This window comes from Halichoerus grypus, chromosome 7, assembly GCF_964656455.1.
Source record: "Halichoerus grypus chromosome 7, mHalGry1.hap1.1, whole genome shotgun sequence".
In the NCBI taxonomy this organism is placed as follows: Eukaryota; Metazoa; Chordata; class Mammalia; order Carnivora; family Phocidae; genus Halichoerus; species Halichoerus grypus.
Genome location: NC_135718.1, coordinates 125,428,592 through 125,447,135, shown reverse-complemented (window position 1 = coordinate 125,447,135; position 18,544 = coordinate 125,428,592). Strand labels below are relative to the sequence as shown.

The 18,544-nt window shown below is 36.3% G+C and overlaps 1 non-coding gene across 1 annotated transcript; it reads left to right on the top strand.

The window, feature by feature from the left end:
* Positions 1–1,534: 1,534 nt before the first annotated feature.
* LOC118534241 (small nucleolar RNA SNORA25) lies at positions 1,535–1,661 on the top strand. Its single transcript, XR_004916556.1, has one exon. It is a non-coding gene; the product is annotated as a small nucleolar RNA SNORA25 (small nucleolar RNA).
* Positions 1,662–18,544: the final 16,883 nt, after the last annotated feature.

The following is an 18,544-nucleotide window of genomic DNA, read 5'->3' as shown; positions in this document are numbered from 1 at the left end:
GCTATAAGACTTGGCTTCATAGAGTAACCACTCTCTATTGTAACAAGTCTTTCTTCTCTAAACTTGCATCTCTCCCTATACAAGTAGCGAGCACCCAGGCATTCTGTGTCCACATGGAAGGTGACCCGTGCCTTTCATATGGAATGGTTTCTCTAAGACCTTCGTTACCAGCTGCTTCAGTCCTTAACTGCTGTGGGAGTCCAGAAAAGCTGGAGCCCAGCTCTTGGAGCAAGTTACAGCCTGCACAGCAAGAATCCAGAGGCTTGCAAACTGTGCACGGAATCCTCCTCCTCTGCACTGACACATTGATCTGTATCTGCGGGCGGAGGGTATTTATCCAGAATTGATCATCCAATTCCCACCAGTTTTCTGCAGCTGGAACATTTATGCTTTTACTTTGGTGAACTGTGGGAGTATACAACATCAGCATCAAAACCTCTGCAGTAGTAGTACAGGTATCCAGGAAAAGACTTTAAATAAATTTCTCTTTTAGAAAAAAAAATTTGTTGTCGTCCTTTTAAACAGAACCAGATAAAAGTTGGCATTGCCTTTATTTGACAGAGTCACAAAGTAAATTCTTCCCCACAACAGTCTTTCACAAGTCCTATTCTTTTCTTTCCTTTTATGAATTTAATCAAGCTCATCCACTGACAAGGGATATCCTTGCTCTGCCGAAAGTCCAAATTTGGTTATTTTTTTAAACACATTTCAAAGCAGAACACACACGTATTCTTTGGAATTAGATAGAGGTAGGGTAAATCCCTGCTCTGGTACGGTCACAAGTTGCTCAATTTCTTTAAGGCTGTTTCTTCATCTGAAGACTGGAGATAAACTACATACCTTGGGGGGGGTTATATGATGATTAAATGAGATAATATACATTATTCACTGAGCACCCTGCTTAACAAAGTACAGAACAGCTTAAAAAAGCATACAATAGGTCTTACTATTTTTCCTTTCTGTGTGACCCTGAGGGAGTTATTTAACATTGCCAACTTTGTAACTTTTTAAAACTGTGTTGTACAAATTAAATGAGGTATACAAGAAGTCATTTTTTTTTTTTTTGTAGTAGGTTGATCTGAGTACATGTAATAAACAAGTGTTATTCTTTCTTTATGGCTTCTTCACACAAATGCTGTCAATATTTTTTCCCCTCCCAGGATGAAATCCTGAACAAACTGCACGGACTTTCAGGTGTTAAGAAAGATCCTCCTTAAAGGTTCAATCTCTCAACCAGTTGCAAGCCTTTTCTGCTGTCCTAATTCCTGCCAACCTCAGGCTGGAGAACTGTGGAGATGGGAACTGAGTTGGTGAGAGATGTCTTCCCCCTCTGCCTCCCCTGGAGTGGTCTACTACTCTGCCTTCTCCTCCACTTGCAGTCAGGGCGAGAAGAGAGGTCACCTGAAGGTCTAGTTGTCATCTGGCTTTTGTGTCGTTTTGGTTGTTATTGTTGTTCATGCCCACTTGCTTTCTCTTCTCAACTGCTGTACATGAGGAGAGTATTTGAGGGAAATCAAGAAAGAAAGCAATTTTTAGGTCATTTCAAAGAGGGCTTGTGGGACTAAAACCAAGAGCTCTTAACGCTGTGACCAAATATTGGAATTCTCCATAGGATGTAGTAGTTACTCAATAGTGCTATGTTTTCCTGAGGAGATACAAGATAAAAAAAAAAGAAAGAAAGAAAGCAATTTCTATTTGGGGGTTGAACCTTTCTATTAAGGTTCAACAGTTAGGTTTCAAGAAATAGATGGGGTTCTATAATACCTTCATAATCTACAAAAGTTCCCGCCAACCCACTTCCTCCCCCTTAGACCTACAATTCAAGTGAAAATAGTACACATGCTAGGAAAAACAGCTTAAGGAAAATCTCTAGGGCCCCATTCCAATCAGATTGTTGTGCATCAGCTTCTATAATATAGAAATTCTGGATCTGTCACTGAGATCAAACTAATTTTATTTAAGACTTGTATTATTTCCTATGGTAGCGATAAACAAATTACCACAAACTTGGTGGCTTAAAACAACACACGTTTATTCTCTTATAATTCTGGAAGTCAGAAGTTCCAAGTATTTTTTTTTTATCCGCTAAAGCCAATGTGTTGGAGGTGACTTGCTTTCTCTGGAGGCTCTAGGGGAGAATCCACTCCTTGCCTCTTCCAGTTTCTGGAGGCTGCTGACATTCTTGGGCTTGGGGCTGTGTTACTCTGAGCTCTGCCTTGGTGATCACATTGCCCTCTCTTCTGTATGAAATCTCTCTCTACCTCCCTCTTATAAGGATACTTGTGATCACATTTTGGGTCTACCCAGATTATCCAGGATAACTTCCCCATCTCAAGATCTGTAAATCACATCTGCAAAGACCCTTTTTCCGTATAAGATAACATTGACAGGTTCCAGGGATTAGGACTTCGATATCTTTGGGGACCATTTTTCATCCTGCCGTAAACATCAAAGATAAGGTGAATACAGCTTATACCTAACTTTTTAATTCCTACTTCTGCTCAGAAGTTTTCTCCAAAATTAAATATTACTTATGCTTCAGGGTCCAATTCAGAATCAATTAGTTATGAAAATACCCTTGGTCATCCTGGTCCACACTGATTGTGCCCTCCTGCATGATTCAGACCTCAGTTAAAATTCCAAACATTCACTATCTTTTCATGTTTAAGCAACTTACTGTATTTCTTCACCTGTAGAATAGGATAGTGTTATCATCCTCACTGGACTGTTCCAAGGATTAAAGGAGAAAACATAGACGGAGCCAAGAATTAAATCTAGAACATGATAAACACTCAATATATTTTAATCTTTTCCCTTCTATTGATCAAATACTGCCTCCCATTTCATAACTTTATAAGAATCAGTCTTTTTCTAGAGAGAAATTATTTCTTAGCGCTATACTTTTTAACATGTACTTCTTTATTTTCCCATTATGATGGCTTACTGTTGATATTAAAAATGTTGAGAACCACCTGATAAATATCAAAACATTACCTCCCCACAGAAGACTAATTCATATTTCATAAATAATGACCTAAATGGGAAATTCCACTTCGATTACAACATTTTCTTACCTGCTTTGTTTTTAGCATAGGCTTGTTAAAGAAAAAAATATTCTAAGTTTTAAAATCTCAAATTGCTTAGGATATTACTTGGTTTAATCAAATACATCTCTGCGCATCTTGATTGATTTATTTCATTTTGAAATATTACTTTAAAATCATGAAAATATAATAATTCTCATTGCAGCTTCTTTGATATTTTATCAAATCCAATATCCGTCATCAGTCTGTGCAATATTTGATTTCTTTCATGATTTAGTTTTTCTTTTTTTAAGGACACATTTATTCTATCATCATATCGCATTGTCAGAGTGTCATAAGAAATATTGTTGAGAACTGACTGACCGAGTACTTCCTCAAGGATATTTAGTTATTCCACAGCAAGCTCTAGGCTTTAACATAAAATAGAGTTAATGATGGTTTTAAGGTAATTTGTTTATTAAAGTATAACATAATTTAGATAAGCATGCATGTATCTTAGATGTGTTGTTCAGAATTTAAAAAAAAACTGAATGCATGTGTGTAGCCATCACCTAAACCAAAAAAAAGGACATTGCCAGCAAATCAAAATCCCCCCTTATGTCACCTCCAGATACTGTTCCCCTCCCCAAGGATGATACCTACTGACTTCTAAAGCCATAGCTTGGTTTTGTCTTTCTTCAGACTTTATTAAAATGAAATTGTATTTACTTTGTTGTTTATGTGTTTGATGTTTAACTGTTTTTGGCTCTAGTTGTAATTAGTTCATTTTGTTGTTGTTGTTGTTTTATTTTATTTTATTATTTTTTTATTATGTTATGTTAATCACCATACATTACATCACTAGTTTTTGATGTAGTGTTCCATGATTCATTTTTTGCATATAATACCCAGTGCTCCATGCAGAACGTGCCCTCCCCAGTACCCATCACCAGGCTAACCCATCCTCCCACTCCCCTCCCCTCTAGAACCCTCAGTTTGTTTCTCAGAGTCCATAGTCTCTCATGGTTCATCTCCCCCTCCGACTCCCCCCCTTCATTCTTCCCCTCCAGCTATCTTCTTCTTCTTCTTTTTTTTAACATATAATGTATTATTTGTTTCAGAGGTACAGATCTGTGATTCAACAGTCTTGCACACTTCACAGCGCTCACCATAGCACACACCCTCCCCAGTGTCTATCACCCACACCCCATCCCTCCCACCCCCCACCACTCCAGCAACCCTCAGTTGTAATTAGTTCATTTTTATTGATTCTGAGAACCAAACTGAGGGTTCTAGAGGGGAGGGGGATAGGGGAATGGGTTAGCCTGGTGTTGGGTATTAAAGAGGGCACGTACTGAATGGAGCACTGGGTGTTACACACAAACAATGAATCATGGAACACTACATCAAAAACTAATGATGTAATGTATGGTGATTAACATAACATAATAAAATAAAAAAAAGTAGGGAAAAAAAAGAGTTTTACTGGAATGTTGAACGTTCTAGTACAGGACTTTTGGTATGCATGTGTTACATTTCTGTTGGATACATCCCTAAATGTTTAATTGCTGGGTATTAAGATATGCATATATTCACTTTAGGGGACACTGACAAACACCTTTCCAAAGAGGCAGTAGGACTTTATATGTCATGCCAGTAATGTACACCACTTCAGTTTGCTGCAGATTGTCTGCAACATCGGCTATTGTTTGTCTGCCTTTTCATCTTAGCAATTCTGGTGAGGTAATAGAGATAGCACACCATGGTTTTAATTTGCATTTCATCAGTAAATACCAAATATGAATACCTTTTCCTATATTTTTTTGCCAGTTGGATATACTTTTATGTGAATTGCTTGTTTGAGTGTTTTGCTTATTTTCCATTAGGCTTCCTGTTTTCCTTAGTGGCGTGTGGTGTTCTTTATATAGTCTAGGTATGATTTTTGTGGGGCAAAGATTTTATCAATATTTTCCTTTTCTATTCTATTAATTTTGGCATTTGAGAAACAGAAGTTCCATATATCTTCGGGTTTTTTGTTTTGTTTTGTTTGATTTTAGATCTTACGTTTATTGTTTAGTATTTGTGTCTTGTTTAGGAAAACTTGGACTACTCTAAACTCATGAACATGGCCATCTCTGTTTTCATCTAAAGTTAATGGTTTATGGGGTGCCTGGGTGGCTCAGTCAGTTAAGCATCTGCCTTCAGCTCAGGTCATGATCCCAGGGTCCTGGGATCAAGCCCCACATCAGGCTTCTTGCTCAGTGGGGAGTCTGCTTCTCCCTCTCCCTCTGCCTGCTGCTCCCCCTGCTTGTGCTCTCTTTCTCTCTCTCTGTCAAATAAATAAATAAAATCTAAAAAAAAAAATTATTGGTTTACCTTTCTCACCTAAATCAGTTTTGATTGATTTTTGTGACTTTGGCGAGTAAAGGTTAAGATTCCTTTTTTTCCCCTCAAATGAATAATCAACTGATTTGGCATCATTTATTGACAAAACTATACCTTTCCCACTACACAGTAGTGTTCCTTTTGTGATAAATTAGGGTGACATATATATGTGTGTGTGTGTGTGTGATATATATATACACATACATATATATGTAAAAGTGTTTTTTAAAAACTATTTTTAGTGATTATCACATCTGTACAAAATGCAAAGGACATTAAAGAAACTAGTACAATAAATCCATACTACCCATCACCCAGCTTCAAAAATTATCAGCTTATAACCAATCACTTTTCATAATACACTAGCACCTACTTCCTCCCACAAATCCCAGATAGTATATCATTTTATCCATCAGTATTCTTTCTAAAAGATAAGGTCTCTTTTTATAACATACTATAATATTGTTATATTATTAACACATCTAAAAATAACAATTCCTTAATATTTATCAAATGTGCATTCAGTGTTCAGTTTCTCTGATTGTCTCATAAAAGGAGGCTTTTGATCAAATTAGACTTTAAACAAAATTTATACATTGTAACCAGTTGATGTGTCTCCTTAGTCACTTCTAAAGCTTTCCCTCCCTCCCCTTTGTATGTGTTTTCCTTATGAGGTATTTGTGGAAGAAACTGGTTCATTTGTTCTGTAGATTTTAGATTTTGTTACTTTAAGCAATAGTTATTTACTATTGGAAACAAGATTTTTTTAAAAATTTCTGATTTTTTAGGTAGTGAAACAAAGCAAGCTGCCTTTATATCACCCAAGTAAAGAGTAATTTGAAATTTGTGCTAATAATACCTGATGCTTATGTACCTAATGTATCTATTTTTTTTAAACAATTTGTCTAAATAAATATCCATAATGGATTACTGTATACCAAGATTTTTCCACCATGGCACTATTGACATTTTAGCAATGCCAGCAATGGACAAGACTTCTTTTGTATTTGCAAGGCTGGACATTTTAGGCTGACTGATTCCTCGTTGTGGGGGCGCTGTTCTGTGCTGTGTAGGATGATTAGCTATATCCCTGGCCTCCTTACACTAGATGCCAGTACCAGCCCCCAGTTGTGAACATACGAAACATTTACTTTCATTCATCTACTGCCATTGCTTGCTATTATCTTTTTATTCCTGCTCCTCTTTGTATTCTCTCACCTTGATTTGTTTTAAGCTCCTCAAGAGTAAGGCCAATGTCTTCACTTATGAGTTAAGGTTAGTGATAATTAGTCTGCCTTCTTTATAGGGTCATTATGAGGACCAAATGAAATAATCCTAAAAAAAAAAAAAAAAAAAAAAAATCCCTTTGATGACTTCGTAAAGTCCTGGTAGAAATGTTAGATATTTTTAGATCTTACGTTTATTGGTCTTGCCACAACGTATCCAGCAATGTCTTGTTCAGTACCTTGCTTTTGACTCTTTCATTTCAAACCTAGGATTTTTGTGTAGCCTTCAATATTTTCCCATGAATTCCTCCTTCCCTCCTCATGCAAAATAACCGACTTTTCCTCTTGACTTAATTCCCACAGTTTCAAGTTACAGCCTTCCCAACATTATCTCTCAGCTTCACACACACTGTTCTTTCTGTATTTCCCAAATTCAACATCCGTATTTCGACTCCATTTACCTCTACTCCTACCCCCTCTCCCTAAACACACTCCCACTTCATCTCTCTTAATTTATATCTTCCCCTTTCTTGCTATTCTAATAAAATTTTATCTGATAATCTCTGAAAGTCTCTTGATATTTTTCTCTCTGCATCTCTTAAGCTTCTGCAATCATTTTCCACCATATTATTTTTGAGAAAAATTACTGAGTGTCTAAGCACAATGAATAATTTTTTAAAAAGGTAAATAAGGCATAGGGCCTGCCCCAGAGAAGCCTAGAGGAGAGACAGTTGACAAAATAATTTCTGTGCCAAAATGTCAGGTTATAATGGTGCCTCTACATAGAGACTCACAGAGGAAGCAAAAGTCTTTGCTTTGGGTTTGGTAGATGACATCAAAGAAGTGGTGTCTCCATTTTGTCATGGGCAGGACTTCTCCTTACCTGGAGAAGTATGGAAGAGGATTGTAGGCCCAGAAAAGGTCAAAAGGTCATAATTCTTTCCTGGTGTGGAGAGTATGACTTAAGATGGATGCATAGGACCTATGGAGTTGAGTGCCTAGAATTTTGTCCCTCTGTATACTACTTGGTGGGTGTTATTTTTAAGAAAACATGAATCTTATATATTCTTCTGATTGGATTGAAATTTCCGCGAGTGGTTGGACTGTATTTGGCCGCTGATGTCGGACTCCTCCATCACTGCTGTTCTGCCTGAGCATAGCACTGGTGACAAACCCACAGTTCCGAAAGCCATACGTGGTAGCAGACATCTTTCCAGTGTTTCTAGAAAGAGCAAAGCCAAGGCCACTTTCCCTGCCCAGAAATAATCAGATTGCTGTCTTGAGCGATTGGACTTAATTAAAATAAAGAAAGTACTGTGTGGAATTCTCTTTCATACTGGGACATTTTCAGTGGAAAGACCTCAGTTCATTGAGAGATTTGAGGTAGTTTAATTGCCTTTCCCCCTTTGGTTGTCATCAGAAGAGAAAATGTCCCAACTTTGTTTATGTCTTGCTCTTCTTTTCTCTTCTCTTGTCACTCCTATTGGTCTTCCACTCTATTTCTCCTTCCCCTTCCTTTCTTACTTTTCCCTTTTAATCAGAGATCCCATCTACTTGACAACTGAGATGCTCCCGGTCAGGTTTTTATCTGTGCTGCCCACGATGGTGTGGGAGGCAGTGCTGAGAAAACATACTTGAGCCTGTTTGAAGGGACTGAAAATGCCCTGAAGTCTTCGAATTTTTTCCAGTCATTTTATAATAAACAGTAGACAGCTTTTTATCTGTAGGTTTATGAGCAGTGCAGTCACTTCAAAAGGAGGTGCAGCTTATTTTCATCCATTTGTTCTTCTCTGTGCAGTTAGCAGTGCTGGGACGCCTATAACTACTGCTGAGACATCTGATCCTGAGGGCCTGAGCAGCCTGACTGATGCTCGGGAGTTTCAGTGGCTCTTTTATTCTTACCATGAACAAATTTATATTGTTAGTTAATCTGAGAAATATGCATCATATTTAAGGGCAGAATAAAACTTTCTCTCTAGTCAGGTTACAAAAAGAGCAAATCCATACTAGCCATACTGCTTTTGAGGGAGCCAATGCAAGGCACGTGTTATTTTTTCTTGTTATCTGTTATTGTCAGTTGTGAAAAGTGAATCTATTCAGTGAAATGTCACCAGCAAGATCCTTCCCACACTGTGCATATTTTTTCCGTGTCTTCTCTACCTTCTTTCACCCCCTTTTGTTCCCACTTCTCACCTTCGTGGCATTAAGGTTTTCTAACCCATCTCTCTCTGATTTAGTGATGAGATCAGTTGCTGACAGAGGGTCATTAGTCCCCATCACAGATTTGTTACTCATCGCTGTATGACTTGAAAAACAAAACACTGATGAACCTACTCACAAATTTGTAATTGTCTCTCAGATACTCACAATAAAAAGATAACTTAAATATTTAATAAGATGCTGGAAGATCATTTTATATGCTTTCACCAGCTTATTGAGAGACAAAAGTTATCGAAGGAGGAAATTCTCAGTCTTGCCGAAGATTTCTCTGTAGATAATAAATCTTTTCTTAATTCAGAATAAAGCACTCTGTCCTTCATGACAAACTCTAAGTTGAAATTCCAAATTCATTTTGTGTGTCGTTTGACCTTCCTTGTTAATGACATGACAGGCATCTATTGAATGAAATGGATAGCTTGAAAAGTTCTGGATCAACATCAGGCAAACAAAAGGAGGAACAGGCTTTTTATAAGGGCTTGAGGGAGAGACCAGCACTGTCTAGCCCTTCCCTTCTGTCCCCAGCAGGTCTAATCACATAGTCTAAATACATGACTACACAGTCTAAATACGTGACCTGGTAGAAGCATATCCGTGTGAGAGTCTGTGGTCATGGGGACAGATGGCAATCCTTCCAGTTGCATCAGCTGCCTCCCCCACATCCCAGGAAAAGCCCTAACTTTCTTGTAAAACAATGTGCTATCCTCCTGCTGGACAGAAGCTGCTGGACTGCTGGAAATCACTTTTCCTAGATGTCGAAGGATCCTGAGGGTAGAAAAGGTAGACTGTCCACCCTTCTGTGCATATAATGAACATTCCACGAGAACAAAAGTTTGAAAATTTGGCAGAGCCTAAAAATGTCTTAAGTTGCTTTTCAATGATCCTTCTTTTTGCTATGTCTGAAGCAAAAGGAAAGTAGCTAGAAATAAAATATTGCATTAATTTATAACAAAAATTATGTAAGCCTTAGTAAATTAATATAGTCTTCTCATATAGACTATTTCTTAAATGAGTGTTAGGTAAAATGTGTGCTGAATCATCTTCAAAATATTTGTACTTATATTGTTTTCACATAGCTACTAAACCAAAGGAATTTAAAATGAATTTATTTAGTCCAATCTAAGATGATGCATTCAGAGATAGTGCTTGAAGCAATATCAAGGTTAAAAGGCATAGTCCAGATGCGTGCCATCACTTACAAAACCAAAGCCAAAATTATCTTGAAAATTACAAATTTGGTGGGTTATTTTTAGTGTCAGCCAAGAGGAAAACCCAGGGTTTGTACCATAACAGCAGTGCTTAGTTTTCATGAGTCTGGAATGTAGTCATCAACCCAGCTGAAAATAGGCAACAGCATCAGTGTGTACTAGAACAGAGACTGCATTGCAGTCCGTGTGTGTGAACAAAAGACTAATTCTTAGTATTGTTGGAAAGAGTGACTGCCACATCACAAACTGCTACTGTTCAAACTTCTCAGAAGCTTCATGCAAAATAAAATAAATAAAACAACCATCCAGCAAAAACTTTACACAATACCACTTCATTTTCAGTGGCATCCCATCTTTCAACCAGTATAAATAGGTTTCATGCTTTGCAAGCATCCATATTTTTAGATTCGATGTATGAAACCAAGTATTCTTAAACTAATGGGATGAGATGGTGCCTCTTTAGAGGAAAAAAAAAAATACTTGAGCTTTTATTCTTACTCGAAAGGAGCTTTGGAATCTATGGGACTAAACATATGAACACAGCACGTTGGTTTGCTTCTTTCTTATGAAAGTAAAAGCAAGGGCAACTGCACAACAGTGTGGCTGATACAAATTTCGATCTGTTATAGAACTAAGATGTGGTCATGTTTTCTCCCCAAGCAGCTGAAATCAGTGACTTAGTAGCTAGGAACTATGGCTGAGGCAGGAGGAGGTAATCTTGAGGTAGCAGTTTAGCAAAAATCAGGATTATGAAGGACCTATAGGCCAGGTATGAACAGAGGAGACTGAAATTTCCTTGGAGTGTGAGACCACGTGTGCAGTAGACATGGCCTCGCTCCCTCCCTTCCCCTGGGAGGTAGGGAGGTCAGCAACACCCCGCTCTACCAAAGGCCTTTGGAAACAGATGGAGCCAAGGCTGTGGCCACTGACCAGCCCTGGGTATGACCAAGCCTATTTTAAATACCCTGGTCTCCTGGAATTCCTAGTTGTTGGAGGTAAAATAAATAAGGCCACAGGCATATAAAGAAATATGAGAAATATAAAACAGGAACCCTGAGTACAACCTGGCTGATTTGATTCCATTTTGCACCGATGAGACATGTCAGTTTAAATTATATATTGTAAAAAAAAAAAAGAATAACCTAATTAATAAAAAAATAAAAGAAAGTAGGAAAGGAGATACTGAGAAAATATTGCTTGGCTTGCAAGACACATAGCCAGTTTTCTACTTCGTGCTTTTTTTAGTGTATTATCTCACTTCTTAATCTTTATCAAATCTTGTAATTTAGGCATTGTATGTTTAGGGTTTTTTAGTAATGGGAATAAAAAGAACTCAAAATGGTTAAATAACTTGCCCAAAGTCACAGATATATAGATAAATATAAGAAATATAAAACAGGAGCTTTGAGTGTAAGAAATGAAAGGAGAAAGTTGTGTTCAATTATAGAAAAGGGAGTAATATCAGAATTATTATGAAGATTATCAAAGATATCTCCAAAACGTAGAGTGAGGACAGAGTGATGATGAGAATTTACAAATGTTTGAATTTCAAATTGGAAATGGTTGGCAGAATGTTGAAGGGAAATAAGAATTCAAGATATGGCATCCTAAACCAGGGCCCTTTGGAAAACTTTAACTGCTCACGTAATCCTCAGGAGGACACCACTGCCTCCCTCCCCTGGAACATAGATGTTACATATGTGTCCCTGAAAATGTGAGGTAAACTCTAAAACTGGTGGGTATCTCACAGTAAAAGCCTCCAGTGCTTTTATTGGAGACTTTTTCTAAAATCTTATACATTTAGCAAAATTGCTGTTATTATCTGTTAATACTTGTTTGTAAATGGAAATTGGAACATTTAGTCTTGAGTTTTGTTGAGTAAAATGTGGTGAAACTGGGACCCTAATTACTTGTAAACATTTTAAAAATAGTTTGGGAATGGATTTGAAATTGTTGGGTATGCCTTGCTGAGTCCTTTCTGGTTATTCCTCCTACTAATTTGGTGCTTCTAATTGGCATGGGCTTCTATTATAGAAATGTGGCCGGTGAAAAGGGTCATGAGTTTTGTCCACATTTTGCCTCTGAGAGGGTAGGCATTGTGAATCTCAGTAGATTATAAAGAGCAGTTTTTGTCATGTGGCTGTTTCTTAGCCATAATAAACTTATTTCTCATGACTGGTCTACACAATATGGGTAGATTTTGTTTTTAAAGAAGAAAATGCTGAAGTCCTGAATCAATTTTACATTTTCAAGGGTTTTAGTAAGGTTGGTGAAAAAAGTACCGTAAGAATTTGGCAGCCAAAATCTTCCTCTGGTCTGTACACTCATTTTACTGTTACCAAATTTTCCCTTAGCTCCTGGCTATTTTATTTTATTTGTACATATCTTATTTTCTAACTAGTCTGGCACCATTTAAAATTCTTTGTAGGCTGCATGATGCTTCACACAGAAGTAGTTTCTCAATTTTTCTCTACTAAAAGAACTGGAGACATTAATGACACACTGAGAATAATTTATTCCCTTATCTATTTAAAAGGGAATATGGTGATCTATTTCAGTGTGATGTGCAAAATAATAAACTGTTTCAAAAGTCAGATTATAAAACTTGAAGATTGTAAAGGGAAGTGCTATGAAGTTTGAATCTATGCAGGTCTAAAATGATGAAAAATAATTTATTCCAGGAAATGTCCTAGGAAAGCATCTACTGAGAATAAGGTCAAAGTAACTATATGAAAAAAGGAAGAAAAAAAGCAATACAATGTAGTAGCTGGAGAAAAACAACCACCACCATTGCTTTTGGCAGTGCTGGTTTCATTTCTTTTTTACATATCTTAATGCCAGTCTGAGAGAAGAAAGAAGAGAATCACGTGCAAAGACTCATTTTAACATGCATAAGGCAAAATCTCATTGACTTTATTTTTGGCTGAGTAATATTCCATTGTATGTATGTATATATATACGCCACATCTTCTTTGTCCATTCATCTGTCGATGGACATCTCAGCCCTTTCCACGGTTTGGCTATTGTGGATATTGCTGCTATAAACATAGGGGTGCAGGTGCCCCTTTGGATCAATACCTAGTAGTGCAATTGCTGGGTTGTAGGGTAGCTCTATTTTTAACTTCTTGAGGAACCTCCATACTGTTTTCCAGAGTGGATGTACCAGCTTGCATTCCCACCAACAGCGTAGGAGGGTTCCCCTTTCTCCGCATCCCCACCAACATCTGTCGTTTCCTGACTTGTTAATTTTAGCCATTCTGACTGGTGTGAGGTGGTATCTCATTGAGGTTTTGATTTGTATTTCCCTGCAGCCAAGTGATGTGGAACATTTTGTCATGTGTCTGTTGGCCATTTGTATGTCTTCTTTGGAGAAATGTCTGTGCATGTCTTCTGCCCATTTCTTGACTGGATTATTTGTTTTTTAGGTGTTGAGTTTGATAAATTCTTTATAGAACTTGGATACCAGCCCTTTATCTGATATGTCATTTGCAAATATGTTCTCCCATTCTGTCAGTTGCCTTTTAGTTCTGTTGACTGTTTCTTTTGCTGTGCAAAAGCTTTTTACCTTGATGAAGTCCCAATAGTTCATTTTTGCTTTTATTTCCCTTGCCTTTAGAGATGTGTCTAGCAGGAAGTTCCTGTGGCTGAGGTCGAAGAGGTTGCTGCCCGTGTTCTCCTCTAGGATTTTGATGGATTCCTGTGTGTTTAGGTATTTCACCCATTTTTTTAATCTTTGTGTGTGGTGTAAGAAAATGTTCCAATTTCAGTCTTCTGCATGTGGCTGTCCAATTTTCCCAACACCATTTGTTGAAGAGACTGTCTTTTTTCCATTGGAAATTCTTCCCTGCTTTGTTGAAGATTAGTTGACCATAGGGTTGAGGGTCCATTTCTGGGCTCTCTATTCTGTTCCATTGATCTATGTGTCTGTTTTTGTGCTAGTACCATACTGTTTTGATGATTACAGCTTTGTAAAAGAGCTTGAAGTCTGGAAATGTGATGCCACCAGCTTTGGTTTTCTTTTTCAACATTCCTTTGGCTATTTGGGGTCTTTTCTGGTTCCATACAAATTTTAGGATTATTTATTCCAGCCCTGTGAAAAAAGTTGGTGGTATTTTCATAGGGATTGCATTGAATGTATAGATTGCTCTAGGTAACAGACATTTTAACAATATTTGTTCTTCCAATCCACGAGTATGGAATGTTTTCCCATTTCTTTGTGTCTTCCTCAATTTCTTTCATGAGTGTTCTGTAGTTTTTAAGGTACAGATCCTTTACCTCTTTTGTTAGGTTTATTCCTAGGTATCTTATGGTTTTTGGTGCAATTGTAAATGGGATAACTTCCTTAATTTCTCTTTCTTCTGTCTTATTGTTAGTATATAAAAAGGCAACTGATTTCTGTGTATTTATTCTATATCCTGCCACATTGCTGAATTCCTGTATGAGTTCTGACAATTTTTGGGTTTGCCACATAAAGTATCATGTCATCTACAAAGAGTGAGAGTTTGATTTCTTTGCCAATTTGAATCCCTTTTCTTTCTTTTTGTTGTCTGATTGCTGAGGCTAGGACTTGTAGTACTATGTTGAATAACAGTGGTGAGAGTGGGCATCTCTGTTGTGTTCCTGACCTCAGGGGAAAGGCTCTGAGTTTTTCTCCATTGAGAATGATATTTGCTTGGGCTTTTCATAGATGGCTTTTATGATATTGAGGTATGTTCCCTCTATCCCTACACTGTGGAAAGTTTCAATCAAGAAAGGATGCTGTATTTTGCCAAATGCCTTTTCTGCATCAATTGAGAGGATCATATGGTTCTTGTCCTTTCTTTTATTAATGTGATGTATCACGTTGATCAATTTGTGAATGTTGAACCACCCTCACAGCCCAGGAATAAATCCCACTTGGTTGTGGTGAATAATTCTTTTAATGTACTGTTGTATCCTAATGGCTAGTATCTTGGTGAGAATTTTGGCATCCATGTTCATCAGGGATATTGGTCTGTAATTCTCCTTTTTGGTGGGTTTTTGTCTAGTTTTGGGGTCAAGGTAATGCTGGCTTCATAGAACGAGTTTGGAAATTTTCCTTCCATTTCTATTTTTTGAAACAGCTTCAGAAGAATAGGTATTAGTTCTTCTTTACAGTGTTTGGTAGAATTCCTCTGGGAAGCCATCCAGCCCTGGACTCTTGTTTGTTGGGAGATTTTTGATTACTGCTTCAATTTCCTTGCTGGTTATGGGTCTGTTCAGGTTTTCTATTCAGGTTGACTTTCGAGACCACTGCGTACTGAGAGATGGGAATGATAAAGGAGTACAAGGGGAAATTGGGTGGCAATCCAAATGAATGGGCCACAGAGGCTCTACAACGAAACAGTTTTAATTCTGAGGAGCAAGATGTAACCAAAACTAGTTGTATTGGAAGGTCACAATCAGTTAACATTAACTATCCACACACAGAATTTCCAGAGGAAGAATCCAAATCCAGCAATTCTAGAGGGAAGAATGAATATTACGGAGAGACAAGAGAATACTGTGTTTTTGCCATTGGGTAAAGAGTACAGGACTCCTCTTTAATTAAACATCTATTTTCTGTATTGAAGATTCCAGTTTTATTTAAATCTTCATGAAGGAGTGTCTGATGTTAATGCTAAAAAAGTGTGTATGTGGAACTTTTGCAGTAAAATGAGGGTGAGTAAGCTAAGAGTTAGTTACTGTAAATTTTTTAAAAGTTAATAAAAATATTATTTGCAAGAAATATTCATGTAGGTATTTAACCGTAAACTGAATATTCAAATCAAGGAGGCAGTTGACCTGAAAACTCAGCAACATTGATGATAGTCTATTGTCATATTTCTGCAATGTAATAGAGAAAAGGTATAAATATTAAAGACACAATATGAAGCCTTTGAATGTATAAATGATTGAAACAAGCCAAAGAGTCTTGTTGTACAATGAAAAAAACAAATAGAAATTTAACAGTTAAACACTAATGAAAATCTTGTTTACATGAAGACAATGTGTTTGAGTTTTGATGGTTTAGTAAATGAGAAAGATTACGTGGGGATACATTTCATTTCAGAAATATCTAATCCAGATAGTGGTAATTTTACAAAATCACAATGGTCAGCATTCCATATACAAAGTGCAGTCCTAGATCACTGGGAATATATATTTAAAAAACAGAGTGGGGACGCTTTGGTGGCTTAGTCGGTTAAGCATCTATCTCAAGTCATGATCTCAGGGTCCTGGGATGGAGTCCTGCGTTGGGCTGTCTGCTCAGCAGGGAGTCTGCTTCTCCCACTCTCTTTGCTCCTCCCCCCCCCCCCCGCTCATTCTCTTTCACTCTCTCTCTCAAATAAATAAGTAAATCTTTAAAAAAATAGAGTGAGTTCAACCCCATATCACCATCAAAAAGTTAATAAAGTTAGAATTCAGTTTTTACATTTAAAATGGACATAAATGAGTGGAGAGTGGGATGAAAGTGAATAAGATATAATTTTAAAGTACTATGAAATTGGATGATTGGGAAATATTTCAAAGATGGGGAGACCTAAAGCTGAAATTTATATGAGAGAAGTAAGCCATTACCTCATTATTATGATTATACCCCATGATTATTATCATATGTACATATGCACACACATTTATGTATATATATATGTAATATATATAATCTTAAATCTTAAATTTTGAAAATCTAAATTTTAAATTTAAAAAGTATATTTAAAAAAGCCACAATATTTATAAAGGTGTTGGAGATTAGAACTCTAAAGACAAAGCCAAAGGTTTTGTATGACACTTTTTTCAATATTAGTAATAATGTTAGCATATGACACTTTTGACAGCATGGATAACTCCTCTTCAGAAAAATCTAGGAGAAACAATTTTCTGAACACTTTTTCATTTCAAGATTTTGCATTTCTAATTTATTAACAAATTTAGACAGACTAGAGGAGTAATGCTGATATGGTCACAGGTATTGACCCAATTTGTAACAGTGGAATTGTGGAACTTTGTGAATATATAAAATAATTTTAAAAGTCAAGTTTATTGAGGTATAATTTATATACAATAAAATTCACCTTTCAAAAATATACAATTCAATGAACTTTGACAAACGTTTACTCCCATTAAAATATAGAACATTTCTATTACCCCAACATTTCAATCCTTAGAGTTAATACTCTACTCCCGTATCTCCAGATCCTTGATCTGTTTTCTGTTTGTAGAGTTTTCTAGTAGACTTTTCCAGAATGTCATATAAATGGAACCAGACTGTATGTAGGCTTTTATGTTTGGCTTCTTTCAGTTAGTATAATGCTTTGAAACCCATTCATGTCGTTGCATGTATCAGTAGTTTTTTATCATATTGCTGAGTAGTAGTCCATTGTACGGATGTGCCACAATTTGTTTATCTATTCACCAATCAATGGACATTTGTGTTTCCAGTTTTGGGTTATTATGAGCGAAGTTGCTCTGAAAATTTGCTTATAAATTTTTGTGTGTATATATATTTTTATTCTCCTTGGTAAATATCTAAAAATGGAATTGCTGGTTATAAGGTAAGTGAATGTTTTAATTTATTAAAAAAACCTGTCTAAATGTTTTCCAAATGGTAATTCCATTTTGCTTTTCTACTAAATGTATGAGAGTTCCAGTTGCTCTGTGTTCTTCCTAGCAGTTTTTTTAAATTTTTGTCATTTTACCCCACTTCACATATAAGAATTTTATAAGTTTGTTTCCATTCCTTTCTTCTTGTCCTTTGTACTGTTTTTGTCATACATTTTATTACTACACATATTATAAACTCCTCAACACATTGTTACTAGTTTTGCTTTAAACAATTATTACTTAATGTTATTACAAATAATGAAATCTCTTTTATACTTACCTACATTTTTATAATTTCTAATGCTCTTAATTCCTTTATTGAAATCTATATTTTCAATTGATATAATATTCTTTGTGTCTGAAAATGTCTTTTTAATATTTATTATAGTTTTTGTTTGCTAGCAATGAATTCTCTGGGTTTTGTTTTTGTTATGTTTTGGTTTTCTTATATATGAAAATGTTTTTATTTGGTCCTCATTTTTGAAAGATTATTTTCTGGAAATAAATTTCCATGTTGACAGAAGTACAGAGAGAATCACATAGGATAAGATGAACAGAGAAGTCAACCAGTAACTAACGCTGCAGAGAAATAGAAAGAGTGAAGAAAGAGAATGCGATTTGCTAATTAAAATATCATTTGTGCTCCTCAAGACATTGGCTCTGTATTTCTCAGAATTAAGGAGAAAATATTGATAGTGGTGGCAGCTTAGTTTTTCAAGAAGCTTGGTAGTAAAATTAGGACACAATAATAGACTGATAGAATAGGATACCAAAATGATTTTACTGGTTTTATTAGTTTGTTTTCAGTATATCAAAATATAAGTTGTAGGGAAATGAAAAAGGAGCTCACGGAGAGAGGGTTTAAACATGCAAACATAACACA